Source organism: Echinops telfairi, unplaced genomic scaffold (assembly GCF_000313985.2).
Source record: "Echinops telfairi isolate 266 unplaced genomic scaffold, ASM31398v2 ScPeMD7_18;HRSCAF=68, whole genome shotgun sequence".
NCBI classification, from domain to species: domain Eukaryota; kingdom Metazoa; phylum Chordata; class Mammalia; order Afrosoricida; family Tenrecidae; genus Echinops; species Echinops telfairi.
Window position 1 is genome coordinate 8,002,225 of NW_022103915.1, and position 21,890 is coordinate 8,024,114.

The 21,890-nt window shown below is 49.1% G+C and overlaps 1 protein-coding gene across 4 annotated transcripts in view; it reads left to right on the top strand.

The window, feature by feature from the left end:
- Positions 1-5,824: 5,824 nt before the first annotated feature.
- The window catches only part of TRAF3 (TNF receptor associated factor 3), a 74,473-nt gene continuing 58,407 nt past the window's right edge, over positions 5,825-21,890 (top strand). For all 4 annotated transcript variants that reach the window (XM_045288180.1, XM_045288181.1, XM_045288183.1 and 1 more), the window contains exons 1-2: positions 5,825-5,909; positions 7,710-7,850. The gene's annotated coding sequence lies outside the window, so the exon portion shown is untranslated. The remainder of the gene's footprint in view (positions 5,910-7,709; positions 7,851-21,890) is intronic.

Sequence of the window (21,890 nt, forward strand, 5' to 3'; positions counted from 1 at the left end):
TGAAAATCAAATCGGCTTCATAAGGCTTGTACCAGACCAAACCAGGAGCCATAGTGCTTACGTGTCATACTGCAATCTGCAAGGTTGGCAGTTCGAAACCACCAGCCACTCCAAGAGAGAACGATGGGGCTTTCTACTCCTGTAAACAGTGACAGTCTTGAAAATTCACAGGGGTGGTGCGACCCTGTCCCATAGGGTCATTATGAGTCAGTAGTGACTCGATGGTGGTGGGTTGTTTGTACCAAACTGAACCAAGTTACTCGTCACCAAGCTGCCTCTGCCATGGCTACCCCAGGCGTGTCACTGGGTAGACCGGTTAGCAGCCAAATGCTTAACGAAATATTTAGCTAAACGCCACTCAGGGTCTCCCATCCATAAGGATTATAGGATTGGGTTATGGTTTGAATCGTGTGTGCCCCTCCCCTCTCAAAACAAAAACAAAAACTCCAGGACAGATGAACCCCTCAAGACCAGCAGTGAGAGTGGCGATACCGGGAGGGAAGGCGGGGTAGAAGGGGGTTAGAAAGGATCTACATATAACCTCCTCCCTGGGGGATGGGCAACAGAAAAGTGGGTGAAGGGAAACGCTGGGCAGTATAAGATAAGATAAAATAATAACTTATAAATTATTAAGGGTTCATGAGAGAGGGGGGACCAGGGGGAGGGGGAGGGGAAAAAGGAAAATGAGCTGATTCCAGGAACCCAAGCGGAAAGCGAATTTTGAGAATGATGAGGGCAATGAATGTATAAGTGTGCTTTACACAATTGATGTATGGATGGATTGTGATAAGAGTTGTACGAGCCCCAATAAAATGATTAAAAACAAACAAACAAACAAAAAACCTCCATCTCAGAAGTACAGCCAGAGTGTTCCTTCCAGGCAAGGTTAACAAGACTCACATACATTGGCCATGTTGTCAGGAGAGACCAGTCCCTGGGAATGAGATGGACATCAGGCTTGGTAAAGTGGAGTGGCAGTGAACGGGGATGGTCCTCAAGGAGATGCTATCCCAGTGACTAAAACCATGGGCTCAGGCATGGGAACCATTGTGAGGATGGTGCAGGACTGGGCAGGGTTTGGTTCCTCTGTGCACGTGGTCTCTATGATAAGGTGACCAGACGTCCCGCTTTTGGCGGGACAGTCCCGCTTTTGAACAATTTATCCCGCGTCCCGTGGTGTTTTAAAGAAGCCCCGATTTTTGGAAAGAATGCTCAACAAGCTAGGGAATGGCGGGAGAACGGGAAGACCAAATTTTTAATCAAGAACACCCCTCACGCCCAGGTCAATGGTGTCCCACTTTACCAATGTCAAAATCTGGTCACCTTACTCTATGGCCAACGGACTGGAAGGCACCTAGCAACTACCACCACCCCTAAAACAAAACAACCCCCCACCACTTTTCAGCTAACTGGCTTCTCAGTGTTTTGTACTTACCCTCCAGCATGTGGTCAGCATAACTGCCTTCCGTTGTGTGCTCTGATGTAATCATCCTGGGTGTTGTAAACCCTAAACTCTGTGCTGTTCATGCAGCAAGATTAGAGGCCGTAACTTAATGAGGCAGGATGAAATCTACAGGATTAGGATTCATCTGGAATTAATTTCTTTTAAAAAAAAAGATTAAATAAGGGAGCTGAGAAAGAGAGACCTGACACCACCAAGGAAGAGGAACTGGGCACACGGTCTTTGGACACTCGCTGCCCTGGGAGCCCCCTCCCCTCCTCGGCCCTCTGCCAGACCCCCGATGGCCCTGTGCTGAGAAACTCCTAGATCCCGGGGAAGACTAGTGCTGTGAGACACACGGAACTCTACGGAATGCTGGACACAGACCGGAACAGAGACAGGGCCTTCCTCCAGAGCCGAAGCAGAGAAAACTGTCCCCTAGCGCCTGTGCTCTGAGTGCGGGCGTCGAGCCGTTTGCCCGGTGATGGGCCACAGTATCTCCTTCTGTTAGGGCTGTCCTCGGTGTCAGAGCAGCATTCGATGGACGGAGTGCTGCTCTGCCCTGCAGACCAGGGATCTGAGGTGGAGAAACACTTGGTCCCGACAGGGAGTTGAACCAAGCTCTCTGCTCTGCCCCACTCTGGGGAGAAAAGAAAGAAGGCTGTCTCTCCTGTCTGTATGATTATTACCACGTGCAGAGCCAGTGGCATGAACAGAGGTGCCCATTCCCCACCCTCCAGCCCCCTCACCTGTCTTTGCTCCTCCTCTGTGATGTGGAGCAGGAGGAGGTCCTCCACAGGCTGCTGGGGTCCCCTCACCAGCCCCTCATCACTGAAACTTTGAGACCACACTGAACTCTTGCTACCCTTGGAGCCTGCACTCCCTCCTCACTCCTCCATCGGTCTACCCCCACGTCCTGAGAAGCGCCTCTAAATACTGCCACTGCCCAGCAGTGCCTGGAGTGGGGCCCTCAGCCTTGGGCCAGCCTGCCCCAGCTTGGCAGGTGTGATTTGTTCTAGGTGCCACAAAGGTGTTCCTTGTTCTAAGAGACTCTCATCCGTTTACAGTAAAACCCCAGCAGCTACTCAGATGCCTTCAGAAAGGGGCTCTGGATGGAGAGGCCCATAGGTGCCCACATAGGTGCTGGTGTGCAGGAGGCAGCCACTAGGCCTTGATGGCCACACGGTTTGAAAGGCAGTGCTCTGCCGAGCATCCTTCATGGAAGTGCCCAGAGCACCCCCAAGTGTGCTGCAGTCTTTGATGGCAGCTCTGCTGGGGCTTTCAAACAGCTGGGCACATCGGCATCGTTGGCCACACTTCCTCGGGCAGCTCTCTCACCCACCGCGGTGCCGTCTGTCAGCCGGGACCTGGGTCGCCTTGCGTGCTGCTTTGGTGAGAGAGGAATCCAGGATAACATCACACAGAGGCCAGAGTCCCTGCCGGCTGAGAGGGCACAGTGCTTGGAGCTATTCTGCTCCCCACACCCACTCGCCCCAAGGACAAGGGAGATCACAGTGTGTTCTTGGAAGGTGTCCCGTGACCTGACCCATCCCATCCTGTTCCCACGGAGTGAGGTGATCCTGGGTCGGAGCACTGTCACCAGTGCTAAGGCTGTGGCTGCATGCCTGGGTCTGCGTTCTGGGACCCACGTGGGCTGTGGCATGGCCTCTCTGTGTCTCAGTGCCCATGTGCCTGGCCACCTCACAGAGAGACAGGGAGCCCTGTGTGGAGGGGCCATGGCAGTAGATGCACACGGGCCTACAGAATCATGAGCTCACACAGGGACAGCGGTGCCCAGGCAGGGCCGTGCTGGGGAGTGAGAGTGGGGTCCAGAGGGGCTGGTGCAGGGCTTGAGGTTTAAGGGGATGATATTGTTAGGTGCTGTAGAGTTGGTTCCGACCCATAGCCACCCTATGCACAACCGAACCAAACACTGCCCTCCTCACAATCGTCCCCGGGCCGAACCCAGTGTTGCAGCCACCGTGTCAGTCCATCTTGTTGAAGCCCTTCCTTTCCCACTGCCCCTCCACTTTACCAGGCAGGATGTTCCCTTTCTTTTTAAAAAAAATCATTTTATTGGGGGCTCATGCAACTCTTAAAACAATCCATACACACATCCATTGTGTAAAGCACCCTTGCACATCTGTTACCCTCATCATTCTCAAAACACTTCCTCTCCACGTAAGCCCCTGGCATCAGCTCCTCATTTTCCCCCTCCCTCCCTGCTCCTCCCTCCCTCATGAACCATTGATAATCCATAAATTATTATTTTGTCATATCTTACACTGTCCGACCTCTCCCTTCATCCATCCTTCTGTCCATCCCCCAGGGAGGAGGATCACACAGTTTGGTGTGCTTCTTCCATGTGGGCTTTGTTGCTTTTGAGCTAGATGGCCGCTTGTTTACCTCCAAGTCTTTAAGACCCTAGACGCTATATCTTTTGATAGCCGGGCTTCATCAGCTTTCTTCACCACATTTGCTTATGCACCTGTTTTGTTTTCAGCTATTGTGTTGGGAAGGTGAGCATCATGGAATACCAGTTTAATAGAAGAAAGTATTCTTACATTGAGGGAGTACTTGAGTGGAGGCCCAATGTCCATCCGCTACTTTAATACTAAACCTATAAATATAGGCACACTTGACTCAATGGATGTATGTATGAACTGTGATAAGAAATATACGAGCCCTCAATAAAATAATTTAAAAAATATATACGCACACAAATCTATTTCTCTATTTTCATATATAAATATACTTACATATGTACATGCCTTTATTTAGACCTCTATAAATGCCTTTTGCCTCCTAGCTCTTTCCTCTATTTTCTTTTACTTTCTTCATGTCTCACTGTCAAGCTCAGCCTTCATATGGGTTTCAGTAATTCCTCTCGTTCTCTCCTGACAACATGTCCAAAGTATGGAAGACAAAGTCTCGCCATCCTTGCCTCGAAGGAGCACTCCCGCTGTACTTCTTCTGAGACAGAGATAGTTTGACAAAAGGAGGAAGCACAGGAAGGCCATTCGCAGCAAGGACAGGCTACCTCCTATTCCTAGGACAAGGAAGTAACCACAGTCCGTTCCATCATTTGCAGATACCTGTGTCTGTGAGGGGAGAGCCCCGGTCCCATAGTGGTTACTTATGTGCTGGGCTGCTAACTGCAAGGTCAGTAGTTCAAAACCACCAGTCAGCTCTCCAGGAGAAAGACAAGGCTTTCTATGCCCCTAAAGAGCTACAGTCTGGGAAACCCATAGGGGTAGTTCTACCCTGACCTCTAAGGTGGCTTATCAGTTGGAATTGACTCGATGGCAGTGAGTTTGTTTTTTTGGATACCTGTGAGGTGTCACTCTGGGCACTTGATGTAGGCAGTACATTGCCCTTTTAAGTAGAGGTTCCCAGACCAGATCCCACCATGAATTACCCTTTAGGAGGCAGCTGCCTGTAACTCCCAAAGGCCACCCTGCTGTGAGCACACCTGGGCCCACCTGGCGCCTTAGGCCTGAAGCCCCACATTGTGGTGGTAGTCCCCACTCTGGGTTGCTGGGCACCTCTAAGTGTAGAGCCACTGGGAGGGTCATGCCCTTTCGAAGACGTGCCACCTCCTCTCCCCATTCCATGTGTCCACCTGGCAGCACCTTGTGCTGACCCTGGTGAACCAGGTTCTCTCCCTGGGAGACCGTGCCCTGCCCCCCCACCCCATGCACAGGGGGTGTGGGGAGCATGCTGCTGAGCCAGCGTGGGGCTGCTCTTGAGAGATCATATGAAATTAGAGGTCACTTGGGAAGCCTGCCGCTTTCTGAATCTGGGGGCCACGGCCCGCACTGCCATTGCCTGCATGGTGGTTCCCTCGGTGTGTGCAGCAGCTGGGGGCCCTATGGCCACGATTGCTGCCCGCAGAGGAGCTGGCAGCCCTGCTGTCACTGCGTTTTCGTGGCAGGAAAGTCATGGTGGTTCCTAGGAGCTCTTGGGGGGCTCTGAAGCAGGATTACGCGGCAGTGTGCACCCGAGATAGCTGTCATAATGCTCATTTCGGACATCTCTGCATCCTTTCCAGCCGTCACAACCACCAGCCAGCCTGCCTTCGGCACAGGGTGGAAATCTAGAAATCCACCCCCCCCCCCAGGTGTTTGCAACGTTGTTTTTTTTTTTTTTTAAAGATCCTTAAAAAACCTCTGTGATTGAAAAGGCAGCTTCCTGCGCTGCGAGCCTCTCTCCTGCGCCTGCTTCTGAGGCTGGCTGCTTCCAGAAAGACTGCAATGCAGCGGTGACCAGCGTCCCCGGGACTGTGGACCTGCCCACGCTGGAGCCCCCTGCTCCTGTCCCCGACTGCTGACCCACACTGGGCGGGCAGGCTGGGGACCGACTGAACTGTAGGCAGCGGCGGAGGGTGCTGGGGCTGGCACTGGCATGCTGTGCTGCAGCACTGCGAGGTCCCCGCTGCAGTGGGCTTCCCGGGAACGAGGGACACAAGGTACTGCCGCGGCTGGCTTCCTACTCGGAGTATGTGTAGAGAGAGGGTGGGTGTTCCGAAGGTCAGGGACTAGAGGGATTTCATAATCTTGGGGGTGGGGGGTTGTTTCTGAGGACCCGACGGACAGACAGACAGCTTCTGCACCTGACAAGTGAAAACTTTCCTTTCTTGCTAGCGACAAATTTGACACCCGAAGAGCTGTCTTAATGAGCATTGACAAATGCCCCGAGTGCATTCTTGGGGGCAAGGTTGTTTAAAGGGATGCAGATGGCCGTGCGGTGCGTGTGCTTTGACCAAGCGAATGAATGACAGTTTCGTCTTGCCAGCACGGCAGGCGCGTGGGGTTCTACAAAATGTCAGCTACGGGGGCGGTGAGGTCTGGTTCCCACCTCCGTCCGTCTGTCCGTCTGCATGCCGTCCTCACTTTCGGTGCTGCCAGATGGGGGCCTGCATCAAACCCCTCTTTATTTAAATGGGAAACAGCCACTGGAGCCCAACTTTATGTTGCATTTAAAGGTGGTAATTTATACGACTGGTGCCAAGAAATGGGATGTCAGGGTTACCGTGGCAACTGCATGCCTTCTTGGAGCTTGTGAATGGGTTCAGAGCGGCAGGCAGCTGGAGTGAGATTATCCAGCTGAGAGCTCTCGGCCACGAGGAGGGATGGTCAAGCCTGTGCTGGCTGCCACAGTCCCCGCTCGCCCCCCCCTTGACTGGAATCAGCTCTCCCGTGCCATCTGCCTGGGCATCTGGGTGACACGCTGACACCTGTGGTGCGATATGGATGGGCCAGGGGTGGGGCGCGTGGCCACAGCCCACCTTGTGCTGGTGTGGGCCACCTAAACTGGGAGTTCTCAGTCCATCCCCCTTCCCCGCAAAGGCTCCCACAGAAGGCCAGCTTCCCAGGGGAAGCTAAGGGGGGGAAAGGAAGCCCATGTTCAAATTGCCAGCCTTGTAAGAATCATGAATAAAGACCAACTGTTTATAAGGAACCCTGGTGCTGCCAGGGATTAAGAATTAGACTGCTAACCTCAAGGTTGGTGGTTCAATCTGCCCACCCCACCCCCAGCTGTTCCCCTGGAGAAAGCAGAGGTGGTCTGCACCTGTGAAGACGGATTGTCTCAGAGACCCTGGATAGGTCAGGACACGTTGAGACTGACTGCATAGCAGCTGAGAAGCACTGGTTGTAGTCTCTCATGGAAAGCCAGCCCCCCCCCCCCCCCCGTGGTATAATTGCAGGGGGTGTGTGGGGTGGTGGTGCTGGAATGTCTGGTTGGTGACATTTGGAAATGCAGCTACACAGCCTGAGTGCAGAGGAGGCCTGGGGTTAGAGTTGGGGGCTGGTCTGGGCCTGAGATCTGGCTCTGAGGGCTGGGGTTAGACCTGGCACTAAGGGCTGGGGATGGGATCTCAGGGCTAGAGACTGGGTTGGGGCTGGGGGCCTGGAAGTTGCCTGTAACCCCAGCCAAGAGTCCTGGCTGCAGAGGCAGTCCCTGGAGCCAGAACGCTTTCCCACGTGTGTGCACTGCAGTCTCTTGGTTAATGAGTATTCCAGTCATGTAGTTAAACTCTCTCAGTCCCTGGGCAGTGCACACAGTTGGACTTGCAGCTATAAGCCAGAACTTTGGTGGTTCAGAACCACCCAGCTGCGCCTTGGACAGCAGTGCTGTCTGCCTCCGAGAGATCACGGGCTGAAACCATTCAAGGTGGCTTGGGCTCCCCTCCCTGGGTGCACATGAGCGGCCCTATTGTCACACTCCTGCAGCCTTGAAGTCCTAATTCTGTCCTTTGATTTTGCAGATGAGGAAGCTGAGGCCCAAAGAAGTTATGCCACTTGGTTAAGGTCCCACAGCTGGTCAGAACCAGATCTTGGATCAGAAGCCTGGTTCCGGGCCGCTCCTGGCTCCCTGCTCTCCTAAGGCCACCAGCCCAGCAGAAGAGGTTTGTGTCTGAGTCCCGAATGCCTTTGGTTAGGAGAGTCTGTGGTAACAACAGGGGTGGGACTCTGCAACGTAGAATTCAGACACCTCATCTTCTCGTCTGCTCTCTGCAGTCATTTATCGAATGTCCACACAGTGTGCTGGAGACAGCCCAGGGACCCTCAGGTGACATGCGGTGGTGGGTGTGGCCCCAGACCTGGCCCTGCATGTTGGCCTGCAGCCTGGCCCCGGTGATCACACAGCAGTGAGCCCAATGAAGCAAGGTCACCATACTGTATTTATGTGGGAAAGACAGAGAAATATTCAGAAGGGGCTCAACTTCCAACCCAGACCCACTGCCATTGAGTAGATTCTGACTCCTCGGCGCCCTGGTGGTGTAGTAGTTACCTGTTTGGCTGCAGACTGCAAGGTCGGCAGTCAGAGCCACAGCTCCTCCTCAGGAGAAGGATGGGGCTTTCTACTTTCTTACAAAGTGATAGCCCCAGAGAGGAGCTGACACCAAAGGCTCAAGCAGAAAGAAAATGTTTTTGAAAAGGATGATGGCGACGTATGTACAAATGTGCTTGATACAGTGGATGTACGGATTTTTCTAAGAGCTGTAAGAGTCCCCAATAAAATTATTTATTAAAAAAGAGAGGTATTATCTCAGAAACCCACAGGGGCAATTCTACCCTGTCCTATAGGGTCGCTATGAGTCGGCACTGACTAGATGGCAGAGAGTGTTTTGAGTGACCCCATAGGACGGAGGAGAACTGCCTGTCGGGTTTCCAAGGCTGTGAACCATTACAGACGCAGACAGCCTCATCTTTATCTTGCAGAACTGCTACTGGGTTTGAACTGCTGACCTTGCAGTTAGCAGCTCAACCCACTATGCCACCAAGGCTCTTTAAAACTCAGAAGGGTTGATAGAAATTGATTACTGGCCAGATACCAGTTAACCCAAATCTTCACATTGCCATGCCCTGAGATTGCGATCTTATGAGCATGGGGGAGTCTGTTGTCCTCAACGGCCTCAGTAGCCTCTCCCATCCTACATGTTCTTACAAGGGACCTGGACGGAGAGGAGAATCTTGTCCCCTCCCTCTGCACTGGGCTGGGTTGGCAGCTGCCTCACCTATGATGCTGGGTGACTTCCAGCCTAAGTTTTCAAAGGGCATAGGTTTTGTCTCGGCTTCACTCTTTGGTTGGGGGGTGGGGCACACCCACTCTGGAGAAGTCTTCCCCAAGCTGTGAAGCCTAGACTTGTTCTGCTGCCCACCCCCGTGGTCCTCATAGAACAGGCCTGAGGCCCCAGTCGGCAGCCCGGAAGTACGGGTGAATAACCCTGCCACTGGGTCTAGCTTTCCTGCCTTCCATGTGAGGCCCCAGACTCACACAGAGACGAGCCTCCTGCCGGACCCTGCCCCAATTCCTGGCCCGAAGAATCCCTGGACGTGAAAGTGCGCACCATCACCACCGCCTAGTTAAAGAGCATTTCCATCACCCCGAATGGCAGGCTCTGCATCTAGTTCATAGAAGTCCCTGCGTGGCACACGTGGTGAAGCGCTTTGTGGTGCACCAAAAGCTGGGCAGTTCCAACCCACCTCCTGGAGCAATGGAAGAAAGGTCTGGTGATCTGCTTCCGTAAGGATGGAAGCCAGGAACCCCCAGGGCTCTACACTCTACACATGGCTCCCGTGAGCTGCATTCTTGACAGCCACCATCGCAACAAAATCTGATTTACTCAATGAGCGCATCGTAAGGGGCGTTAGGCTTGGAGTTGGGGTGTGTGTGCAGATGTTGCCCGGCCGTGCAGGGTGGCTCGGGCCCAGCGGGCAGTCCGTGGGAGCTTGTGAGCTCATGGCTTCACCTGGGAGAGGGAAGGTGAGAAGTGGGTGGTGCTGGGCTGGCTCCAACACTGGCCAAGTGTCTGCATGCAGACGGGGCTCAGGCGGAGCCTTTGATGAGACATGAACTTTCAGTGAGGCACAGAATCCGCTGCAGGCAGGAAGGGACCCCCCTGCAGATCAGACGGTGCCTTGGTGTGATTAGCAAGCCTTGAGCTCTGTGCTGTGCGTGTGTGTGCACGCGCGCACCCACACGCTCCCATTCCTTCATCTATCTGTACAACCTCCTTTCTCTCTCTGTCTCTCTCTGTCACATACACAAACATACCCTGCCCACCCTCGCCCTACTCTCTCATTCCTTTATAACTACAAGGCCTTCTCTTCCCCCGACAGGGAAGGAGGGAGCAGCCCCTGGGCCTTGCAGCTCAGTAGGCATTGGGCTGACTGGGGGGCAATTCAGGACACAATGCACAGACATTTCTAGTTGGCCTGTGTAGAGTGCCCGGGGTAAACATATTGAATTCCCTCTTCACAGAGTCCCGCATCTTAGCGGCTGCCCTTCAGAGCAGGACGGGGTTCCCTTTTTGGTCAAGGTGAGACAGACTTGTCTTGATCTGAGGAGTGCAGTCTGCTGGATACCCTTCACTCAGTCTGGCCTCGGAGGGAGGCGCCTCAGGAGAGAGTTTGGGCCCGCCTCCCTCCTTAGTTCAGATGAGAGAAAATCCCCAAGGCTGTGCACGACAGATGAGGACCCTCCATTAATGTATGGCCAGTGAAGTGGGCTCTGGCAATGAACTAAGACCAACCTCAACAGCGGGGGCTCGTGAAAAGCCCTCTTTGGTTTGGGAGGGAAAAAAACAACAGAAGGAAGAACAGGATCTTGACTTGTCAAAACCAGACGTGACAGTCAATTGAAAACGAAGCCTTGCGTTGCTTCCAGGAGCCCAGCAGATGTCCACGGGGCATTTCACAGGCATTCAGCTTTGCGCTTCCTTGTGAGTGTCTGCAGCCGGGGAGGGGTGGGGGGGGCAGAGGTGGGAAGTAGCCCCCTGAAGTGCCCCCATGCTCAGCTATGGGCCACCTATGCACTGCTGTATATAGCACTGAAATAAGTTTCCCTAGGGCACAGCAGGTTCAGTGTCCCCAGAACACAGCAGGCACAGAAAGACTTGGGATGGGGCTGGACTGGCCACCTGCAGCGGAGGGTGTTCCTCTGGGATTGCTGAAGATGAAAATTGTGAAAAGCCCAATCTTCAAGAACCACCCTGGTTCTGCTGCTCTGCCCCAGCCCACCTGGTCTCTGATGGGGAAATCCAGCCCGAGGGCACTTCAGTGCACCTGCCCATCCTGTCCTCCCACCTTTGAAGGCCAGCTCCCACCCCCAGCCAGGGGCGGCTGGGCCCTGCCCACGGGGTGGGAATTGTCCCTAGCTTAGACCCTTAGATCTAAATCTTAAGTTCCTGGAAAATTCCCTTCTCCCAGCTGGGCTTCTGGAAACATCTAAGAATGGGGGTTGGTTTTTTCATTCATCCATGCACATGGTGTGGTTTCTTACAACCTGGAACTTCAAACCTTGAGGAACAAATTTATTCTGGGCTTTCAAACTTACTCATTTAAAAATTCCGTGTATGGTATAATGTTTACATTGAACAAGACTTTCAAGAGATGAGCTATTGAAAACCGGCTCCTGCATCACCTTTAATAGGCTAATTTTGAAATGTAATTTAATGCCTGGAAGGCATTTAGTGTGCAGGTAGAATCTGGTGCTTGGAAAAGAAGCACAGAGAGAAATGTATGTTTCTCACAAACGCATTTCCTAAACTGGTTAGCAGTCCACTTAATTCAGTTAATATTTACCAAGCACTATGATCGTACAATGCCCTGGAAGTGCAATGCAGTGGGTTTTCTAAACAGTCGCTAAAATAAGATGTTGACTCGATGTTTAATTCGGAGCCACTTTTGAAACCTTTGCTGTTTTTCATGGGAGTTACTTTCCTGAACAAAACTGAACATTCTAGAAAGTAGAAAGCTCACTGTGCCAGTTTGCACATCCCTTCTCGTGAGACCTTCCCTGCTGCCCAATAATATGTCACTGCTGCCCCCACCAAGCACACCCTTGTGCTACACACATGTAGCTACCGTGCCATGTCCCCTGCTCTGGAAGGAGAGGCCCCTGGCTGTCTTTTCCCCTTCTTGCATGGCGTCCTTCCCTCCATCCCCTAAAAATCCAATTCACTGCCTTGAGTCCAGTCTAACTTATAGACCCCATGGGACAGTGCTGAACTGCCCCCTCTGAGAAGATAACTCTGCAGGAGTTGAGTTCCACTTTCTCCTGAGGAGGGGCTGGTGTCCCTGAGGTTAGCCCAGGGCATAACCGTAGGGCTCCTTTGTCCCTCCATAGACACAGTCCTTCACATTTCTCTCTCTCTCCCTTTTTTAAAAAATATATTTTAATCGTTTTATTAGGGGCTCATACAATTCGTATTGCAATCCATACATACATCAATTGTGTAAAGCACATTTGTACATTCATTGCCCTCATCATTCTCAAAACATTTGCTCTCCACTCATTTCTCTTTCTTGTCTGTGAGCAAATGTCTTGTGGGGGAGAACACGTTTAAATGGCCCTTCAGCTCCAAGAAGGGAGATCATTGAGGAGAACAAAGTCAGGGAGAGAAGGAGGAACACCCAGCCTAGTGCCACTGCCGCCGCCGCTGAGAGACAAGTGTCCAAACTGAAAGCACTGCTGACGGGCAGGCATCTTTACCAGGCATGTCTGAGACTGTGGTCCACCCTCTGGGACTCAGCAGGGCCTGTGTACTGGGTGACCCTGGGCACTGTGAAGGCCCCATGCATGAGAGGTGGGTGTTGGCCTAACAAATCCACCAGGCAGTCCGCTCACTGGTACTGTCTTTCCAGTCCTCATGGCTCATAGAATCTCCTGGATGTCTTTACAGCATGGCTCTAGCCTATGTGCAGAGATTTATAGGAATATTATTCCAGTAGGAAGGCTTATTAATATAACCATTTTATTTGTATAAAATCTGTTGACAGTAGAATACTTTATGTTCAAAATACTGATTAATTTTTTTTTAAACTAAGAGATTTGGTGTTGCATAGCAAATCTCTTACTTAAATTCACTGAGTAAACTGCAGTAAATCATGACTATATTAAGCAAAAGCCAACATTGCAGAATCGTTGATTTGAAAGGCCGATTAGATGAAAATTTCAGGGTGGCCTGGGAAAGACTTCACATGTGACACCCCTCTGAAAGAACAGGACCGTATGCCAAGGTGGGACGCATGTACCAGGGGATCTAGCAGTTTCAACAATATAGGACCGTATTTGGTCTTATCGTTTGTTTGTTTGCTTTAAGATAGATTAATGGGAGGAGTATTTATTGATAAAGAAAACATAGAAGAGAGGGGGAACATAGTTTTCTTTTTTACATTTTTATTAGCACCTAATTCACATATCATATGATTCAATTGTTCAATCATATCAAGAAGAATTGTACAATCGTTTCCACAATCAACTTTAGATCATTCCCCCCGCCATGGTTAAATCACCTCTAGAATGAGTTGTGTAATCACAGTTCTAGTGCTTCCCTCCCTCCTCTGCCTTCATTGTTTACACCTGAAATCCCCCCCTCCATCTCCCACTGTACCCCTCCATCCCTGTAACTCCTGGCATCAGTCACTATCTCTCTGCACCCACTCGTGTGCTTCACAAACTGGGAAACCCAAACAATGAAGAACGAAATTGAGTAAGAAAGAAGACCACTCTCAATATTTAAAAAAGCCAGGGGAGGCATTTTTGTCATGGTTGCAAGAGATACTTGCAGCTAGAACAAATTCAGGTTGGGTCAATAGGGAGGTCAGCTGGCCGAGTACCAAGTTCGGTCCAGCATAATAAAAATTACAGTGATCTCTGTCTGATAGTAAGGCTGTTTGAGACCTTTGCCCATGGCTAGGTCTGCCAGTGGCTTAATCTAACTAGTTACTCTGCTGGTGGGTTTGGGGCGCCCACTGTCCTCCATAGCCTTCTACCAATTGGGTGTTCCTAATTTTAGCTCTTGATAGTTTTCCCTTCATCATATTTGAATTTTGTGATGTCATCTTTGGATCACACAAGCTGGTGGGCTTCTTCTGTGCAGACTTAGTTGACTCTTTGATTAGATGGCTGCTCGTTTGAAGACAAGTCTTTAAGACCCCAGACACTGTTCTAACTGAGAGCTGGGCACCATCTGCTTTCTTCACCACACTTTGCTGTAGGACACTTTTCTTCAGTGATCCTTTCATGAGGCTGAGTATCGAGCAAGGCCATGTGATCAAAACGAACTGTTCTTGGATTGTGACTAGAGTTCAGTAGGAGCCCAGAATCCATCTGCTTGTCCATGGGATATGCACGACTCAGGTTTACTTTGGTGGCCATAATATGACAAAATCAAAATTCCATATGACCAAGTACACCAGTAACAGCAATAAACCAACCTGCAAACAAACAAAAAAGATAAAAACAAGCTAAAGGTAGGAAAACAAAAACCCATAGAAACCAAAAAGTATAACATTGCCAATCCCCCCCCTGGGGTACAAGGCCAGTGCACTGACAGCATCATCGATTTCCCTGTGACCCAGCCCCCAGACGCTGTCGGGATGAGGAGTCTACGCGAGTCCAGTTCCCCTTGAGCCCCCTCCCACGAGCTGTTGCCCTGCCGAGTGCACACGATGGAGCTCTAAGTATGGGGACTGGTGCCAGGGGGGACCTTCCTGGATCACTTCTTCTAAGCGCTGACCCCTGCCAGCAGATCGAAACCTGTCATGTCACTGCGAGGTGGGCATTGGGGTACTAAATCTGTGGTGATTCTGGGTCCCTTTCCATCGGACACCCATCAAACCGGGGGTTCCCCCCAAGGTCCAGTGATGTCCACTTCCACAGTCCTGGGTCAGCCACTCTCTGCTTCCTCTCCCATCCAAGTACCCCAGTCCTCAGTCCAAGGGTGCATGCACTTGGAGGCAGGGCTCGGTTCATTCAGCAGGGCCTCTGTGTTACGTCCTTCTGGGGTAGCCCCTGCGTTGTGCCCCGCTGCCTGCAAGGTCAGCTTCCACGACCATCATGGTGCTTAGTTATAGGGACCGTATTTGATCGTGATGGAAATTTATTTTAGAGGGCTTACATAGTATGAAGAATAGTACATTCAAAAAGATACTACCACGATTTCTCTAGATACCTTAGTTTCCCATGCTACCCTAGGCAGTCACACAGACTGGCGTGACATTTTTCAAGCAAGCAGGCAGTAATACGAGGAACGAATGTTTGGTCACAGAAGCAGATGAGCTGACACATTCAAGTGAGTAAGACCTCAGAGCCATTTATTACAATGCCAAAGCAAAACGCCCTCCCCGGGCCGTGATCGCGCCAAAATGTGGCTGCTTTCCACCAGAGCAATGCTAAGTGTTACTCAGCAGGTGAGGGGGGGGTCGGCTCTCAGATCAGCTCCGCGAGTTCACTCCCTTTCTCGCATCTCCTTCCGCCATCCTCACATGGTAACTTTAAATGTCATAGCCGTTGTTTCCCCACAAGACTTAATATCAAAAAAAAAAAAAAAAAAATGACCACCCACTCCTTAAAATTAAAATCCAGTAACCCTACAAATACACTGGCAAAAAAAAAAAAAAAAAGACCTAATATCATAACATTCTTAATTAAGAAAAAAAGGTTGGTCTCCCCCCCTCCCACATTTGAAAACCTTTTCCTGCACCTGGCCCTTAGAAAGTGGAATGAAAGACGGAGAGAATATGTGGAAATTGGGTTTATGTGTGGAAGTGCTTTTCTTCTGACGTAGTAATCAGCCCTTTTTCTTGCCAAGCGCTTTCTTTCCTACCAGAGTTATTAGATAATAATGAGAATGTGAACATTTGGAAAATGAGCTCGATACTTTTAGGGGGCGGGGAAGACCCTCAGTGAGATGAAGTGACAGACACGGTGACTGGTGTCACGTAGGCTCCAACCCAGCAGCAGGATGAGGGTTGTAGGACCCGTGAGAACCAGAGGGACCACAGCTCACCTCCTCGGGCTTCCTAAGGGAGAAGGAGGATCTAGCTCCACACCAGCCCAAGACCAACTGACCCAAGGTCAAGGTCAAGACATGTCTCCACCTCCTGCCCTTCTTTACCTGGTTCTGACACCAACTGTTCCTCCCAAGGCTTTCTACCTCTCTGTTGCTCCACCATCCATTGCAGTGGCCACACAGAACCCACAGACAACACTCAACAGGTACGGGGGGTTATTAGGGAAATTAATAAGGCAGAATTAGAACTGCAGATATAGTCAATCAGAAAGCATTAAGGATACAGCAGCACTTCACTTCACCCAGCAGCTAGCTAGCTCTCTCTCCTCCTTAGATCTCAGCCATGTGGTCTCTTGGCCTCTTCCTCTGTGGTCCAGGAAGCCACCCCACTGCCTCCCACTCTCCTAGGCAGAGCGCTCCTCCTCTGCTCTGTCTCCCACTCTCCTGGCCTCAGCCTCTGCTCTCGGCGTGGCATAGCCTCAGCTGCCCCTGCCAGGACAGGAAGGGATCTCAGAACATGCTTGGCTGGTGGCTCTTCTTCCTTTATGGACCTTCAAGGAAGATGGTTTCAGAAATTCTGACTCTGCTTCTGAGATAACACGATAGACTAGCAACCCAAACCGACCCACCCTCTGTTAGTGTTCCACACTCCCTGTTTGCACAGTCTTCCTCTCTTTCCCCGTCCCTCTACTTTACCAAGCATGATGAAGAAGACCCTGGGCTAGAAAGGTTGACACTGCTGCAACCGTGGGTTCACGGATAGGAACAATTGTGAGGAGGTGCAGGACCAGGCGCTGCTTTGTTCTGTTGTGCGTAGGGTCGCAGTGGGTCGGAACCAGCTCATTGGCCCTGACGACAACATTTGTATGGCCCAACATGGTCACTTGGTGGAAGGTACAGAAACATGGACAGAAGAGGCATACTAAGAAATTTCACTCCACCGCAACCAGACAGTATTGTGTGGGGTGCAGAGTTCGAATCTACTCAGACACCAACAACACTCCCAGAAGGGCTGTAATCCTGCACAGTAGGAAAGGAAGCTCGCTGGTTGGTTTGCTGTTAATTCAGCTGATGTGATCAGAGGCACCTATTTTCACCCGTCAAGAAATTGACTTGGTAGCAGTTGCTGCATGTGGCTGTTTTCGATATACCTCATATTGTAGATGGGTTACTGTTGTCATATTTCACAGCCACATGTTCATTAAATTTGGGCACATACATTTATGTCGTGGTTGTAACAAAGTTTTTCTCCATCTTTGTAGTACTTTGCTGTGTATGGGGTGCTTCGGTTGACTCATTTGCATTCATTTGCATGCATCTTTATGATTGTTTGAGGATCCCCTGTGAAATGGGGGAATGTGTACATGGCGTTTATTGCAAACAGTGGGAAATAACTAGAACGTAATGTTTCAGATCGAGGTAGTCTGTTTCTGAGATAGCTCTAAGAAATAAAGCCTTTAGTTTGCCAATTCTGATAACCTCCTGTAATTTCAAAGGTTTTGCCCCTTTCTGCTTAGTAAGCTTTGTCTCCACCTGGATGAAACAGCAAGGACCACTCTTCTCCTCCCACCAAGACTATTGGAGGGGAGGGAGCCACTTCCCTACTGGCCTTGGGTGCAAAATTGAAAGGGTACCAGGAATCCATCCGCATTTGTGATACATGATATCTTAACGCAATAACTTTTTTAATCTGGTGGAAGAAAAGCATGCTAAAAATGACATTTAAGTAAGGACAGGGTTGGCATCGATGGGATTTTATTTTACTTCAGGCTCCAATATGACCTGACATGGCATTATTGCTGACTCTGTCTTTACTTAAATTTTTGATAACCATGATGGGTTTGTACATTAATCTAGATCTTTCAGAGTATCCTATTCTTTAAGAATATTTATCTTGGTTACTGAGCTTCTTGGCCTTCATGTACATTTTGCGTCAGAGGCAGGCAATTTATAACTGGGTTTCTTAAACAGAAACAAACCCCAAATGAGTGTCAGGGGAGCCAGCCCCCAGCAGATCACCACAGGCCTGGCAGGTGCAACTGTACAGCGATAATAAATAAAGATTGTAGTAGAATCATAGAGAATAAGAGATACAGGAGAGAGAATGAAATAAAGGAGTCAAGCACATCTCAAGGAAACATGCTCACCTCCTAGATGGCCATGATCTCAGCAGCCGGGTCCACACACAGCACGGGTAGAGAGGGCAGGAGAGGGCATAGGGGAGAGAGAAACCGGGGACCATGGGAGAGAGGACGGGGAGAGAGAGCTCTTTGTTTCTAACCAAGGCTTATATATCTTTTGGGGGCGTGCAGTCCCCCTGATTGCAGGTAAAGACGTACATCACAGGAAGGCGTTGTACTACAGTTAATACAGTAATGAGAGGGGCACGATCTAGGGGTACACACTCAATAGAAAGGGTTGGGATTGGGAGTACACATGTGACAAGATGGCGGATCCAAGATGCAGCATGGCGGCCTAACTTTGGATGTCACTGAGCTGCTTTGACCACTTCTCTGGCTCTCCATGGAAACCATTACTATCCTTATCAGTAGGGTGTGAGCCCCACCTACAGTGGACCAGACAGTAGTCTGATGGCTGAATGCCTTCAGGGAGAACGTCTCTAAGCATCTGACCTCCCACTATGTGCTGGCAAACAGCCCCCAATGTTTGGCATATCTTTGGGGGAGACAAAGCAGGGGAAAAGTCTTTTTAAAAAAATCATTTTATTGGGGGCTCGTACAATTCTTATCACAATCCATACATATATCCATTGTGTCAAGCACATTTGTATATTTGTTGTCATCATCATTCTCAAAACATTTGCTTTCTGCTTGAGCCCTTATATCAGCTCCTCATTTTTCCCCCTCCTCCCCACTCCCCCTCCCTCATGAACCCTTGATAATTTACAAATTATTATTATTTTGTCATATCTTATACTGTGTGACGTCTTCCTTCACCCACTTTTCTGTTGTCCATCTCCCAGGGAGGAGGTTATATATAGATCCTTGTAATCGGTTCCCCCTTTCTACCCCACCTTCCCTTCACCCTCCAGGTATCTCAACTCTCACCACTGGTCTTAAAGGGGATATCTGTCCTGGATTCCCTGTGTTTCCAGTTCCTGTCTGTACCAATGTACATTCTCTGGTCTAGCCAGATTTGTAAGGTAGAATTTGGATCATGTTAGTGGGGGGAGGAAACATTTAAGAAGTAGAGGAAAGTTGTATGTTTCATCGTTGCTACCCTGCACCCTGACTGACTCATTTCCTCCCTGTGCCTCTTTAGTAAGGGGGTATCCAGTTGCCTACAGATGGTCTTTGGGTCTCCACTCTGCACTCACCCTTATTTACAATGATAGGATTTTTTGTTTTTTGATGCCTGATACCTGATCTCTTCGACACCTCGTGGTCACACAGGCTGGTGTGCTTTTTCCATGTGGGCTTTGTTGCTTCTCAGCTAGATGGCTGCTTGTTTATCTTCAAGCCTTTAAGACCCCAGTCACTATATCTTTTGATAGCTGGGCACCATCAGCTTTCTTTACCACATTTGCTTATGCACACATTTGTCTGCAGTGATCGTATCGGGAAGGTGGGCACCTACTGATATGATTTTTTTGTTCTTTGATGTCTGATACCTGGTCCCTTCTACACCTCAAGGTCACACAGGCTGGTGTGCTTTTTCCATGTGGGCTTTGATGCTTCTCAGCTAGATGGCTGCTTGTTTACCTGCAAGTCTTTAAGACCCGAGACACTATATCTTTTGATAGCTGGGCACCATCAGCTTTCTTCACCACATTTGCTTATGCACACATTTGTCTTCAGTGATCATGTAGAGAAGGTGTGCATCATGGAATGCCAATTTAATAGAATAAAGTGTTCTTGCATTGAGTAAGTACTTGAGTGGAGGTCCAGTGTCCATCTGCTGCCTTAATACTAAACCTATAAATGTATGCAAGTAGTTCTAGTTCCCCACCATCGTATATAAATATATTTATATATGTACATGCCTGTACCCTTTGTCCCTAATTCTTTTCTCTATTTCCTTCTACTTGGGGAAAAGCCTTTTTATATCCCACAATGAATAGACAGGGCCATAGGAATAATTCTTACACACATGCTGCACATGTTTAAGAATGTAGAAGAAAACGTAAGCATAATAAAAGAGTGCAGTGAAAGATATTAAAAGGGCAAAATGGGATCTTCAGAGAGAGACAGCAGACTAGAGGAGATCCTCAGGGAACTTAAAGGTGCAGCAATTGAAATGATCTAAAATACAGCACAAAGAGAAAAGAAAAGTAAACAATGATAACATATTAGCCGTCTGTGATAGAAGAAACTTAGTATTAATGCGATATAAGTAGAAACAATATATGAAAAGTAATGACTGGAAAATTACTGAATTTGAGGAAAACTACAAACCATGAAGCTCAGACCAAAACTGAAACCCACTGCCATCGAGTGAATGCTGACTCACAGCAACTGCGTGAACTGCCCTGTGAGTTTCAGAGATTGTAATTCCTTTTTTTCCCTTCCTTAAATCATTTTATTGATGGCCCTTACAGCTCTTATCACAATCCATACATACATCCACTATGTCAAGCACATTTGTACATATGTTGCCATCATTTTCAAGATATATTCTTTCTACTTGAGCCCTTGGTATCAGCTCATCCCCCCCCCCATAATCCCTTGATAATTTATAAAAAAATTTTTTCATATCGTACACTGACCACTGTCTCTCTTCACTGACTTTTTTGTTTTCAATCCCCCTTGGTGTGTGGGGGTGTTATACGTCGATCATTGTGATCTGTTCCCCTTCCTACACCCACCTTCTTCCCTTCCCGGTATTGCTACTCTCATTATTGATCATGAGGGGCTTATCTGTTCTGGATTCCCTGTATTGTGACCTCATATGCATGTTAAAGTTAGAATAGTGTACATGCTCTGGTCTAGTCGGATTTGTAAGGTAGAATTGGGGTCATGACAGTGGAGGGGAGGAAGCATTAAAAAAACTAGAGGAAAGTTGTATATTTGATCAGTGCTATACTGCACCCTGATTGGCTCATCTCTTCCTTGTGTCCCTTATGTAAAGGGATGTCCAATTGTCTATAGATGGGCTTTGGGTCTCTACTCCACACTCCCCCCTCATTCACATTGATTTTTTGTTTTGGGTCTTTGATGCCTAATACCTGATCCCTTCAATACCTCATGATCACACAGGCTGGTGTGCTTCTTCCATGTGGGCTTTGTTGCTTCTCAGATAGATGGCTGCTTGTTTATTTTCAAGCCTTTAAAGACCCCAGACACAATATTTTTTGGTAGCCGGTCTCCATCAGCTTTCTTAGCCACATTTGCTTATGTATCCATTTCGTCTTCAGCAATTGTGTCAGAATGCTAGGTTATTAGAACTAAATGTTCTTGCTTTGAGGAAGTACTTGAGTGGAGGCCCAGTGTCTGCCTGCTGTCTTACCACTTAACAAATAAATATATGTACATGTATCTGTTTCCCTATCTTTATATATAAGTGCATTTACGTATGTACATGCCTGTATTTAAACCTCTATAAATGTCCTTTGTCTCCTAGTTTTTTCCTCTATTTCCTTTCACTTTCCTCCTGTCCTACTATCATGTTCTGCCTTTATTTGGGTTGCAGTAATTCCTCATGGTTACGTTGCCCTTGATCAAGCCCACTTTCCCCCCAGGCATCCTGTGCCCTCAGAGATTGTAACTCTTAAGGAGAGGAGACAGCCCTGTCTTTCTCTTGTAGAGTTGGTGGTTTGTAGGTCAATACATGATCACTATGCCACTGAAGTCCAGAGTGAATATAAAGAAAACCATATCAAAGCATATTCAAGGTACATATTAAAGCGCCTCTCATTATTGAGGAAACATTGGTAAAGAGAAAACATATGAAAAAAATGGTGCAAGACCGAAATGTTCTGTCCTGTGTGTCAGAGCCAACGTGATGGTGCCTGGTAACAACAACAACATAATCCGGAAATTTTATCATCAAGTAAAAGAAAAAGAAACATTTATTGCCAATACCAGGAATTATAAAAGGTATACAGTGAACCCTCGTTTATCGCGGTTAATCGGTTCTAGACCCTACCGTGATAAATGAAATTCCGCGAAGTAGGATTCCTTATTT